Consider the following 12,640-nt stretch of genomic DNA (forward strand, 5'->3'; position numbering starts at 1 on the left):
ACAGAGGAATATGCACTTGAGAAGCAAACCAACGTGGGTTCAACCACAGCGTGGTCTCACCCTAATGGTGTGATCTCAACTATTGTATCAGTCAACAGCAGCTGTGTAACAAGCCACCGCAAAACTCAGTGGCTTAAAACGGTAACTGTTCATTTGCTCATAGTTCCAAATTTGGGCTGGGCTTGGTAGGACAGTTCATTTGTTCTCCACATAGTGTTGTGTTTTGGAAGTGAAGTCAGATGGGACGTTGGAGCATGTGCACGAGCTGAGGAGACCTGTACAGTTCATCTGCCCTGTTCTTTGCTTCCCTGTCCCTATGTAGACCCTTTTCCTTTTGGTCCTTCCTTACTCCTCAGCAAGCTGAAGGTAGAAAATGTTGGTAGCATGTGTGCTGCCACGAAGAGAAGCTCTTCCCATCAGCAGCCCGAGGTGATCTCTGAAAATGGTTCGCTATTCACTTGACCCAGAAAACCCCATGACATCACTTAAATGGAGAAAGTCAAATCCTCGTGTTCCCTTTAAGAATACCCAAGAAACTGCCCAGGCCATCCTGGATATTCATTTGTGAAAAGTCATCAAGTCTATGAAAGATGGCACCTACAGAAACAGTGTGTTTCTGTTCCGCAAATAAATGGTGGAGCCTTGCTCACGCCAAACAGTGGGGGCTGGGTATGCGGTCAGGAGCCCAAAAAAGAGTACTAAATTTTTGCTGCATGTGCTTAAAAATGTCAAGTGTAATGCTGACCTTAAGGGTTTAGCTGTAGATTTTTCTGGTCAGGGAGCACATCCAAGCGAACAAAGCCCCCGACCTTATAGAGCTCATGGGCAGACAAACCCCTAACGTGAGCTCTCCTTGCCACATTGAGATGACCCTTACTGAAAATGAGCAGGTTCTTCCCAAAGTAGGAGAGGAGGTTGCACAGGAGAAAAAGCTATCCCAGAAGAAACTGAAGAAACAGAGACTTATGACTGAGAATGAATTCAGCATAAAATAAATGCAAATAAAAGTAAAGACATAGGGTGCCTGGGTGGCTCAGTCTTTAGACGTCTGCCTTCGGCTCAGGTCATGATCCCGGGGTCCTGGGATCGAGCCCCGCATCGGGCCCCTGTTCATCGGGAAGGCTGTTTCTCCCTCTCCCGCTCCCCCTGCTTGTGCTCTGTCTCTCTGTCAAATAAATAAATAAAATCTTTGAGAGACACAGAGAGAGAGGGAACACAAGCAGGGGGAGTGGAAGAGGGAGAAGCAGGTTTCCAGTGGAGCAGGGAGCCCGATGCGGGGCTCGATCCCAGGACCCGGGATCATGACCTGAGCCAAAGGCAGACGTTTAACGACTGAGCCACCCAGGCGTCCAAAATCTTAAAAAAAAAAAAAGACAAGACAAGACATAAAAAAAAAGCAGAAATAAAACTGAGTTAGTTTTGTGCAGTGTTTCCACTGTTCTTGTAACAATGAAGTACATATGCATATATGAGCTATGGAATATTAATTGCATAATTTTCGTGAGTCCACATACGTGGTAAATGCTCTCATTTGAAACTGACAGTAATGTAAAGCTGAACAGTAAAATTCACGCTAGTATTTAAATTAAAAATTTTTTTCTTACTTAGAACAACATTAAGTAGCAAATAAAAAACACCATGATGTTGGGAGGGGGTGGGGGGCTGGGCTAACAGGGTGATTGGCATTAAGGAGGGCACGTGATGTAATGAGCACCGGGTGTTTTATAAGACTGATGAATCACTGACCTCTATCTCTGAAAGTAATAGTATACTACATATTAATTAAATTGAATTTAAATAAAAAATTTTATTTATTTATTTTTAAGATTTTATTTATTTGACAGAGAGAGCACAAGCAGAGGGAGAGAGAGGGAGAGGCAGGCTCCCTGCTGAGCAAGGAGCCCCATGTGGGACTCGATCCCAGGACCCTGGGATCATGACCTGGGCCGAGGGCAGCTGCTTAACCGACTGAGCCACCAAGGCGCCCCTTAAATTAAAAATTTTAAAAAACACAGCACGATGACTTGAGAGAGAGACTATGGAAGAAAGGAGAGCTTTATAGTTTAGTATCTTTAATGACTTTTTTTTTTAACTTTTTCAACAAGGAGCCCCCCATTTTCATTTTCTCTGGATTCTGCAAGTGTAACTGACCCAGGGGGCCAGGTCTCTTAAGTTAAGGCAGGCTTAGGTCTTCACTTTGGTCACATTCTATTGGCCAAAGTAAATCACAAGGCCAGTTCAGAGTCAAGGGGGTGGGGGAGGGAAACAGACACTGAGGTTTTTTTTTTGTTTTTTTTTTTTTAGTTTAAGTAATGTCTACTCCCGGCATGGAGCTCAAACGCACAGCAGTGAGATCCAGAGTCACATGTTCCACCGACTGAGCCTGCCAATCAGGCACCCCCAGACTCCAAGTCTTGAAGGAAGCATTTGATACAGCGATGAGAGGAACTGTTGGTGGTCATCTTTGAGGGCAGTATTCAACAACCATTGGTCAAAACTTCTCTCCTCCTCAGGCTTCTGATCTGTAATACAGGAATAATTCTGTTTACTTCCCAGGGTCATTTGAGAACAAAAGCATATTGTGGTTGCAATTCTCGGAACATGGCGGACAGCACATTCAGGATTGGCTGCTCCCCTTTAACCTTGCTTTTTTAAATGCTTACCTATTTGCTATCTCATTCCATCCATCCATCCATTCATTCAGTATCTCTTGAGCCCTATGACCCAGGTACTGCCCTAGATGCAGAGAATACAACAGACAAAAGTCCCTGTCCCCACGGAGTTTACATTTTGATAAGAGAGACAGGCAAAAGTTATCCTCAACTATGTGGTGTTCAGATGGTGAGCGATGCTAAGAAGAAAAAGCCAGAGAAGGGGCTAGAGAGTGCTGAGGAGGGGCTGCACTGTGTGGCCAGGTCCTCTGAGTCAATCCTGAAGGCAGAGCCATGAGGATATTCCGGGCAGAGGGAAGGGCCAGCGCAAAGGCTCGGGGAGAGGGGATGGCCGGGGTGTTTGGGGAAGAGTCAGGGGCCCGGGGTGCCTGGAGCTGAGAGCCACAGGAGAGAGAGGGCAGCTCTTTGCGAGCCACTGGCAGGATTTTGCTTTTTACTGTGGAGGAGATAAAAACACAGGGGCAGGTTTGGAGGAGGGGTTAGTGGTTGCAGTGGGGAGCAAAGAAGGGGGCGGGAGGCCAGTGAGATGGTGGCCTGGCCAAGGGTGGCCATGGTGGAGGTGGGAGAAGTGGCCGGATTCTGAATGGTTTCTTGGAGGTCAGCAGGCGGGATTTACCCATCAGCTCTCAGTAAATCAATCTGGTATGGAAAGCAGGTATTATTAAGTTCTCATTTTATAGAAGAGGACATCTGGGTGATTTGCGCAATGCCATACAGCTTCCAAGTGGTGTCCCTGGGCAGGCAGGAAGGCTATGGGATCTGTCTGAGGCTGACTCGTGATGGGATGTGGGTGGTCTGCATGTGGCTGTGTCTATGACATGCCTTCTCTGGGTCATCTTTTTTTTAAAGAGAGAAAGAGAGCACATTAGGGCATGAGAGGGGGGCGGGGCAGAAGGCGAGGGAGAGAGAGAATTTTATTTATTTATTTATTCATGAGAGACAGAGAGAGAGAGAGGCAGAGGGAGAAGCAGGCTCCCCACTGAGCAGGGAGCCTGATGTGGGACTCGATCCCAGGACCCTGGGATCATGACCTGAGCCGAAGGCAAACGCTTAACCATCTGAGCCACCCAGGCGCCAGAGAGAGAGAATTTTAAAGATTTTATTTATTTATTTGACAGAGAGGGAGAGTTAGAGCAGGAACACAAGCAGGGGGAGTGGGAGAGGGAGAGGCAGGCTTCCTGCCGAGCAGGGAGCCTGACACGGGACTCGATCTCACGACCCTGGGATCATGACCTGAGCCGAAGAGTCGATCTCTTAACCAACTGAGCCACCCAGGCGCCCCTCTCTGAGTCTTACTTGTCCCCTGATCTCCATCTGTGACCAACTTCCACCTTCTCTCCTCTTTCCCCTCCTGTCTTGTAGACACAAATTCGTCCTGCCCCCCAGGCCCATTTCCAAAGGGCCTATGTACTTCCGGTGCCCAGGGGAACCAAGCTGTGTCAATGAGAGTGTTTAAGTTTGTGCGTGACTCCTGTCATGCTCCCGTGCCTTAGGTGAGTGTGCATGTCCCCCGTGTCTGAGTGTTACTTTGGCCATGTGAGGGTGTCCATGCATGTCCCTAGTTCTGAGAACCTGCGTGTGTGGGGGCTTCAGGACCCGAGTGTGTGTGTGAGCCTGTGCGGTGTGCCTGTGTGTGCAAATGCGTGAGTGCATGGAGGTGTTCTCTCTCCCCTCCACCCACTCAGATTTGCTCCCATCCTAAAACACGCAGTCCAAGCCTACCTCTTCCCCTTTCCGATTCCTGACCTTCCACTGCCCCATCCGTCAGAACCACACAGGCTAGCCTCCCGTCCTTCGCTGGTGGTCCGGCTGGTTTAGAGGGGAATCCATTTCCTAGACTGCAGGGCAAGGTGGGCCTGCGGGCACACCCCACCCTTGGTCAACCTTCAGCTACATCTCTTGAGGTCAATGGCCCCTCCCTCCGCCTCCCCTGCGGGTTTCTTTAATGGAGGGAGGGACACTGACCTCAGAAGGGTCTGGCAGGCGGGTCTGGTGGCCTCCAGCAGGCTGAGGCAGGTGGGCCAGAAAGTGGTTGCACCCCGGGCTTCCTTCCTCCCTCAGGGTGGCCAGGAGACTCTCCAGGCGGCAGGCTGGAAGTCCACACCACATTGTCTCAGTGAGCTCCCAGGGGCCCGTTGTCGGGGCCTTGGGGCCCCAGAGACTTGTCCCCACTTAGGGAGGCCTGTGGGTCCCAGGGCAGCTTGGCCCCACTCTTTGCCTCCTTGCCCCACTCTCCCTCTAGGAGGCCTCAGGCCTCCTCCCCAGCTCTAGCACCAGAGCATTCCACGTGCTCCTTCTGGTCTAAACCCTTTTCCTTCTCTGTCCCCTTCTTCTCCAGACATTGGTTCCTCTGAGAACCCGTTGGCCTCTCCTACAGGTACCAGAGGATCCTTTTTCTTTAACTCACTGGACATTGGACCCTTGCTTGGAGCAAGGTGAGGAGGTGCCTGGAGGCATGGGGTCACTTCAGTCCATCCTCCAGGTCAGCCTGCCCTTCCCTCAGTCCTGACCATGCACACTCGAGCCTCAGGGCCTTTGTTCTAGTCCTTTCCTCTGTCTGGAATGTTCTTCCCCAGACCCTGCTTGGCTTCTCCCTCTCCAAGCGTTTGTCAACCTATCATCTTGCCAATGGAGCCTACTTGGTCTGCCCAATTTAATACTGTGGCCTGACTGCATGCACACACCCCTCGCACCCTCCTGCCCATCTCCTGGCCCTGGCTCCGCCTCCCTGATGTCTCATTACATCCACCATCTCCTTACATACAACAGAGTGTGTTCTGTCTACTGTGTCGTCCCTCTGAGAGCGTTGGCCCCAGGAGGGCAGGGATCTCTCTGGCACTCCCCAATATTTCCCAGGTGCCTGGAACCGTGTGGGGCCATTTGAGCTGCTCCAGAGACATTTGTTGTGGTTGTTGGCACGGCTGCTGAGAGAAGAGAGAACCTGTGGGAGAAATGGCTGTTCCTTCCCCTGGCCTGTGGTCAGAGGGCTGGACTCTGTGCCCACCTGGCGGGGGAGGTCCGGCTCCCTCTACCCCATCCGCCTTCCTGGGGCGGGGGGCGGACACCGGGCCAGGGAGCCACACCCCCCGTGCTGGCCCCGCACATGCATGTTGGCATACACCTGCGCACCCGGCCTCTGTGGCCCCACCACCCACCACCTGCTGACGTGGCTGTGGTTTTGAGGCCCCAGAGGTGCAGATTAGAGACAGAGTGTCCTGTTTTCTGCGGCTGCAGAGGCAGGTGGGGGTGGCGGACGGGCTCCCCTGCAAACAAGCACACGCAGAGGCCCCTTGGCCTCCCCTTCTTATACGCCCATGCACACGCAGTTACGCACACACAGACAGACAGCCGGGTGGCCCAGCAGACATGCTGCTCTTAGGTCTCAGCACAGGAGCTGTGCCCCTGTCTGTACCAGGCCCCGCTGCAGCTGGGGAGAGGGGGCAGAGGAAGAGGCTGCGAGCTCCCTCCCCTGCACTGGAGCTGCCACCTTCAGTGCTTCATGCCCACCCAGCGTGGCCACATAGCTACATTCGCCAGTTCTTTCCTCTGGGGGAAGCAGTGCCCTCTTTTGCCTTCTCCTGTCAAAACCACATCCCCGGAGGAGGGGGCCTGCATTCAGCCCTTGGTGGGATGTCGCTCCTGCGCTCCATGGTGCCCATGGTGGCTGGCTGGACTGCCACGCAACCCCCTCCCCCGCCCGCCCCAGGTGCCTGCCAGGTCCAGCCTGACCCCCTGTGCCCGTGCCTTCGCTGCTCCAGGAATCCCCGCTTGGAGGGGAGATGAGTGTGGCCCCCGGAACCAGGCCTCCTGGGTTGAATGTCAGCTCTGCATGACCTTAGGCAAGTCACTTCACCTCTCTGTGACCCAGTTTCCTCCCTGGCAGAGCTGTTGTAAAGAAGAAATAGGTTCATATATGCCAAGTGCTTAGCCCAGCACGTGCTGTGCAGGGAGGTTGTCAGTAAATGTGAGCTGTTGCTATGATGGTTTCCTGCCTCAGAGCCAGGAGGAGCTGAGAAATGGCCTGGGTTGGGGCTTGCGGCCCACGGCTGGCCTCCCAGACCGAGCCAGCAGGTTCCAGACCCACCAGGAGCTTGTTGGAGACTCAAGAGGGCCAGGCAGCAGGTGGGCCTGGGGCAGGGGCTCACACCTCAGCCTGCAGCCACCTGTAAGACAGGAATCCCCCAATCTCCCAGCCTCAGGCTTGTCCCCGGCAGCCTCCCCGTTCTCCACGCCCCCCGGGCCTTGCAAGGCACCCCTCAGGCCATCTCCCGCAGTAGGAATGCCAGTCGACCCTGCTTCCTGAGCACACACAGTTCCTACTTCCCAGGGCCTCAGGCTCCTCAAGTAGGAGAGGGAATAAAGGTTCCTACATCACAGGATTAATGTCAGGGGAGGTCATGGATGAAAAGTGTACGGCCCTGGCAGCCAGTCATGGCCACCTCCCATGACCGCCTGCACCCCAAGGCTGGCGGGTCCTGCTTGCTGCTCCAGGGCTCCCAGCGGTGTCCAGGAACCCAGACTCATGGCAGGCCTCGAGATACAGCTCTTGCTGATGGGGGACTGGAAAGAACTGGGAGTCCTGGGAGCTGACAAGGGGGCGTGATGACTGAAGCTTGAGGGTAGACAGTGCTCACCCCAAACAGAGCTCGAATGAAGGAGGAAGGAAGAGAGGACCAGCTGAGCACACCCTGGGCCCCAGAGGAAGTTGAAAGCTGGCCCTGGCGGTGTGACAGTTCAAGGGACCGCACCACACCACAGCTCCCCACCCTGCCCTGCCTCGCCTGCTGACTGACGTCAATGGGGAGTGCATGACCCTGCCTGCCCCCCGCTCCCCGTCAGCCCCTGGCTCTGTGAGGTGGGGTCCCAGCCCAGGGGCTCCCACAGCTACTCTCCACACAGCGGGGCAGCCAGCAGAGCCTTGTGTCTTTGTGTCCGCATTGCCCTCTCCAGGTTCCTTTAATGAAAGGCACCCAGTCAACAGCACCTCTTTACTTCCCCACACCGCCTCCCATCTCTCAGGTGTGGCCCTGGAAGGTATCTATTAAGCACCCACTATATACAAGGTGGTTTCGTATCCATGAGCTCATTTAATCCTTCACAATAGCCTGAAGTGAATATTTTAAGGATAAGGGAAACAGCTCAGAGAGGCTAAGTAAACTGCTTGAGGTCACACAGCTTGTAGGTGACCAAGCTGGCCTTCCAAGGCAGGCTCCTGTCATGAAGTTTGTTATGCCTACAGGTGAGTGACTTCATGCTGGAGGAGCCCTTGGAGAGTCAGTGCAGCTAGGCCTCTTGTTTGTCAAGGAGGAAATGGACACCCAGTGCTGGGAAGTGAGTGCCCTAGGCGGTGCCGAAGGCCGCTGTCAGAACCAGGCAGGATTAGGGAACTTTCTTCTGGCATTGGGTGCCTGGCAGGAGGGGCTCTGCCAGGAAGCCTTCTTCCTTCACTGCCTCCAGCTCTCCACTCAGAGGCCAACTCCTCAGAGAAGTCCTTCTGGCTAGTCCTAGCTGAAGTAGGGTTCTATCATCCTCCACCTCCTGGCCTGGCTTTATTTTTCTTCATGGCACTTACTGTCCCTTGAAGTTTTATGCATCATGTTATTTATTTCTTGTTCCCTCACCCCTACCCCAGTTAGAATGTGAGCTCCATGAGCTCGGGGCAGATCTATCTTGTTACCTGGCACAAACTCAACAATTTTTGTGTGGAATGAATGAATGAATGGAGTCAGATGGTCAAGAAAGAAACTTATGCTTTATGGGGGAAAGTTTGGTGTGAAGGTGAACTTATTAAGGGCAAACTAAATAGATAATTCTAGGTGGAAGAGGGGAGTGAGAAGTAATTTAGAAAAGAGAAGGGGCAGGGCCAGCATGTACAGACATGAGGTCTGGCACACAGACTGTAAAGTGGTAAGCCCCCCCACTTGTTCAGTTCTCAACTTGGACAACCATACATGACCACCCTGGGGGTGGGAAGAACACAGCAGTTTTGGCCCCCTCAGCAGACCCAAGGGTGTGAGGGAGTGATGAATCGAGGCAGCTCTACAGGTGCCTGCAGCAGGAGGAACCGGCTGTACCCACCATGAGGACACCACGTGGTCTGGCCGTGGTTAGCAGTTTGCCATCCGGTGGCATTGTCTCTGCAGAAGGTCATCCAGCCTGGGAGGCGAGGGGAGCAACTGTTCTGCCATAAGCAATCTCTAGTACCTGGAGGGATGCGGGTGGGGAAATCACCCCAACACACCCCACACACACCAAATGCTGTGGACAGAGATGATCACAACAGCGCAGCGGGGAGGGCTGTTTCCTGAGCCAGCAGTGAACTTTGAAAGCGGAGGACACTGTGTTCTGAGACTTCTCCACTGAGCAGAGGACTCGGTGAAGAACCTGTCCCGGCCTCCTCCTTCCTCCCCAGTCCTTCAGACTGGGCACAAAAACAATCACCCTGTGATTGTGGGGCCTGTCTCCGATGAGTCACCTTGCCCACAGCAAGCCTTTCGGGGTGATGTTATCGGCCCCTCTGCTTACTTAATTCCCTGGTTGACATCACCACCGCCTGGTCTCCTTCTCGGCACTGCAGCCTGCAGGCTGGCATATCCTGGAAGGGAAGGTGGTGTAGGCCTCTTGCCAGAAGCCACCAGGGCGGGTAAATTGGGACCCTCAGTCACGTGGCCGTTAGCCTCAAGGTGCTTGGCCTAGTTTCTTGACTTGCTGGACAGAGGTCTCCGTTTACCTCCCAGCAAATGCTCTCTGGAGTCTGCATTCTTGGGGTGCAGTCCCCAAGTCCAGTCTTCTGCTGGCTCAGGCATGTGTTTCTAAGTTCTGTCTCATGCAGGCCTATCTGCCTCCAAGCCTCTGTGATGGGCCTTTGGGTTCCCAGGCTCTCCCAGGCTCAGACTGGGCTGCCCTGCCGGCCTTCTCCCCGCCTCCCTGTCCAGCCAATTTTCCCCGGGGACCCAGCTCCCTCGGAGGCCCCAGCTCCTTCCTTGCTGCTGCCCTAGCCCCAACCTGGAGGGCTGCCTCCTGGGAGCCGAAGCCTGTCCTCCTCCCCACCTTCCCCCTCCGCCGCCACCTAGCATTCCCTCTGGCCGCCCTTCTCAGTGCCGCCCTGTGGTCAGCGGCACATGGTAGGGGCCATGGAGTCAGCGGAGCAGGGATGACCAGAGACACATGCCGTTCCACGTCAGCCTCAGCCCGGTCTCTTCTGCGGCCAGGTGCCATGAGGAGGGAAGGGTTCGGTCCCCCGCCCACCATCTAAGGTGGATAGCAGAGGGGGGAGGCTGGGAGGTGCACGAGGCCCTCCGCTCAGGCCACAGGGGCAGGACCTCAGTCCTTGATGGGAGGCTGCCCAGGCTTGGCAAGTCAGGGAGGCCCTGAAGGGAAGTGGGTGGGGCCAGGCAGGGAGAAGAGCCAACCCTTTGAACAGCCCAAGCAGCATCCTCTGTGGCCCCTGGAGACAGCACCTCAAATGTCACTCCCTGAGGCCAGGGCAGGGGGAGGGGGAGGTTGCTCAACACCATTCACGATGAAATGAACTGTTCTTAGAAGGAAAAAGAAAAAACAAACAGAAAACCCCCAAACCCACCACTGAGGTCCCTCCTCTTACCCCCAGCAGCTCCTGAGCGGCTCCTGAGAGCAGATAGCATACCTGGGCCATGGTTAGCTCTCCCCAACTCACCCTCGTGGCCAGAAGGCCATCAATTGGCCTGGCCACTCTGCACCCAAACACTGGCTGCCTCAGCATCCTGGAACGTCGTCGAATGCTGTTCCAAGTAAGACGGGGGTGAGTCCAGAGAGAGGCATGGAGGAGCAAGCCTGGGCTCAGCCCTACACACCCCAGTCTTTTTGAGCTTCTCTTTCTCCACCTGTCAAATGGAGGAAACCATCGAGGACTCAGTGAGATAATAAATGTGGAAGTGCTTAGCAGTGTTCACTAGCCAGCCAGGAGGCGGGGGTGGGGGAGGGAGGTCCTGCAGAAAAGGGAAAAGGGAGTCAGGAAGAGTTTCAAAGACGAGGCCATACCTCAATGATTTAAGAACTTTAAATCAGTTGACTCCATCTGCTCTGGAATCTTTTAGCTTCCCTTTAAGCCCTGAGTTGAGTTCTTATTCATGCTGTCAGGGAGGTGCACACCTTGAGAGTGATGGGCACCACTGCTGAACTTAGCTTGTGGTCAGCTCAGACCCCTGGATCCCTTTTCAAGTTTGAGAACACAGGATCCTCAGGGTAGTCTAGTGGGTGTTCTACTGTAGTACTTCCCTTCTAGGCCACAGACTGAGCTCAAATTCTAGTCAACCCAGACTGCTTTACCTCAGTGAGTATAGCCTGATTCTGGCTGTAGCTTGAGCCTGTATCCCTCTTTAATCCTGAGCCCAAAGCTCACCTCCACTTACATAGCTAGGCCCCACATACCTCAAACTCATTTATTCCAGACAACTTGTCTTTCTCAGTAGCCCCTCCCTCCGCTTGGGTGCTAGATTGTAGTTCATGGTTAAGACTCGCCATCACGCAAGCCAGAGGCTGAGTCATCCTTGACCACTGCCTTCTGTCCATCACATCTGATTAGCCATCTCATTTAGTGGATTCTAACACTTTGGTATTTTGAGTTTTTACCCTCCCCCTCTCCCTGCCCCCATTTCTGTAATAGTTTAGATACTCATCTCTTTCCTTAAGAACAGTAGAACCAATCTCACCTCCTGGTCCATCCTCCATATAGCTGCGGGGGGGTGTGTGTCTCTGCTGATGCAATGAAACCCTCCCCTTCCTGTAGCTCCTGCCAGCCCCCCTTCCCCACCGCCCCCCCTACCCCCCCCCACCCCGGCCTCAGGCCCCAGCACTGTAGGACACGGACAGGCCATGTGCATGTTGGGAAAAGCTGGGCTGAAACTGCTCGCTTAGGTTTGCTCAGGCTGCTGAGAATGCCCTTCCCCTCCTTGTCAGCCTAGAGAGTAGTAACCTCCTCCTCCAGGAAGCCTCCCAGACTGCATATGTATGTGTGGGTTGCTCCTTCCCCAGTGCCCTGGCTGTACTCTGTTCATTGCATAGTGAGTGCGCACTGCCCTGTGGTGCCTCCCCGGCTGTAGACTCATCTTTATTCTCTCTCCTCCTGGACCCTGATTCCACCAAGAGAGCAGTGGGCGTGTGCCAGGCAGGCCTGGGGGGTATTCAGCTTTGCCCCCTTCCCACTGGGGACTTCAGACAGTTATCTCCGAACTTTCCTTCCCTTGTCTATCAAATGGGTTAATACCATTACCTGCTTCTCAGGATGGGTCACTGAGTCAGTCAAATGCTTGGCACAGAGCCTGGCACACCACAACCGTGGTAGCAAATGGCACCGACGGTTTCCACTGTTGTTACTAATTACCAGGACCTGGGAAAAAGTGCTGACACCTCAGCCCCCCTGTCCCTTCCCTAGAGCTCTCCTTCAGCTCAGCCCCTTTGGTCTCTCTGCCTCTGCTCCTCCGCTTTCTGGTTGTCTGCTCTCCCCACCTGGACAAGGTTTTGGGCAAGGTTGCCTGTTCCCCTTTTACACACTGTTCCTCCCAGGACAGGCCCTCCCCCCACCCTCACCCCCGCCCCCAGCCCAGTGCTGTCCACACAGGGCTGCAATACTCAGTGTCAGACTATTCTCAGCTGGGGCTCAGTTTGGGCTGCCTCGCTTACCTCCCATACTGCATTTGAGGTGGTTTGTTCAACAAAGCCCCGAAGTGTGCCCCCAGTCACACAGGGAATGCAATGCCGAACCCGCAGGCTAGTACACCGGGTCTTCTGAGGCTCCAAAGCCAAGACTCTGTCCACTCTGCCCTGCCGCCATCCCTTCCAGTCTTTTTTGCATCTATATAGCTCAGCCTCCTCATCTGCAAAATGGGCATAATAGTTCCTTCTCCTTCTTCCTCATCCGGAGGAAGGGAGAACAATGGGGTCAGTCTGCGAAGATGTGAGGAGCTGGAGACCCTGCCGTGTTCAAGGCG

The 12,640-nt window shown here is 54.1% G+C and overlaps 1 long non-coding RNA gene across 7 annotated transcripts; it reads right to left on the reverse strand.

The window, feature by feature from the left end:
• Positions 1 to 1,847: 1,847 nt before the first annotated feature.
• On the reverse strand, positions 1,848 to 12,640 carry LOC114209832 (uncharacterized). Of its 7 annotated transcripts, none has more exons than XR_003609426.2 (5): positions 12,333 to 12,640; positions 10,348 to 10,534; positions 5,433 to 9,267; positions 4,638 to 4,762; positions 1,848 to 2,522 (listed from the first exon to the last, which is right to left on the reverse strand). It is a non-coding gene; the product is annotated as an uncharacterized LOC114209832 (long non-coding RNA). The 7 variants fall into 7 exon arrangements; XR_003609428.2 differs by lacking the exon at positions 12,333 to 12,640 and having other exon boundaries at positions 5,433 to 9,093; positions 9,198 to 9,267; positions 10,348 to 10,554; XR_003609425.2 differs by lacking the exon at positions 12,333 to 12,640 and having other exon boundaries at positions 10,348 to 10,554.

This window comes from Eumetopias jubatus, unplaced genomic scaffold (assembly GCF_037043125.1).
Source record: "Eumetopias jubatus isolate StellerSeaLion01/CBP00866 unplaced genomic scaffold, mEumJub1_p1.0 scaffold_9, whole genome shotgun sequence".
NCBI lineage: Eukaryota > Metazoa > Chordata > Mammalia > Carnivora > Otariidae > Eumetopias > Eumetopias jubatus.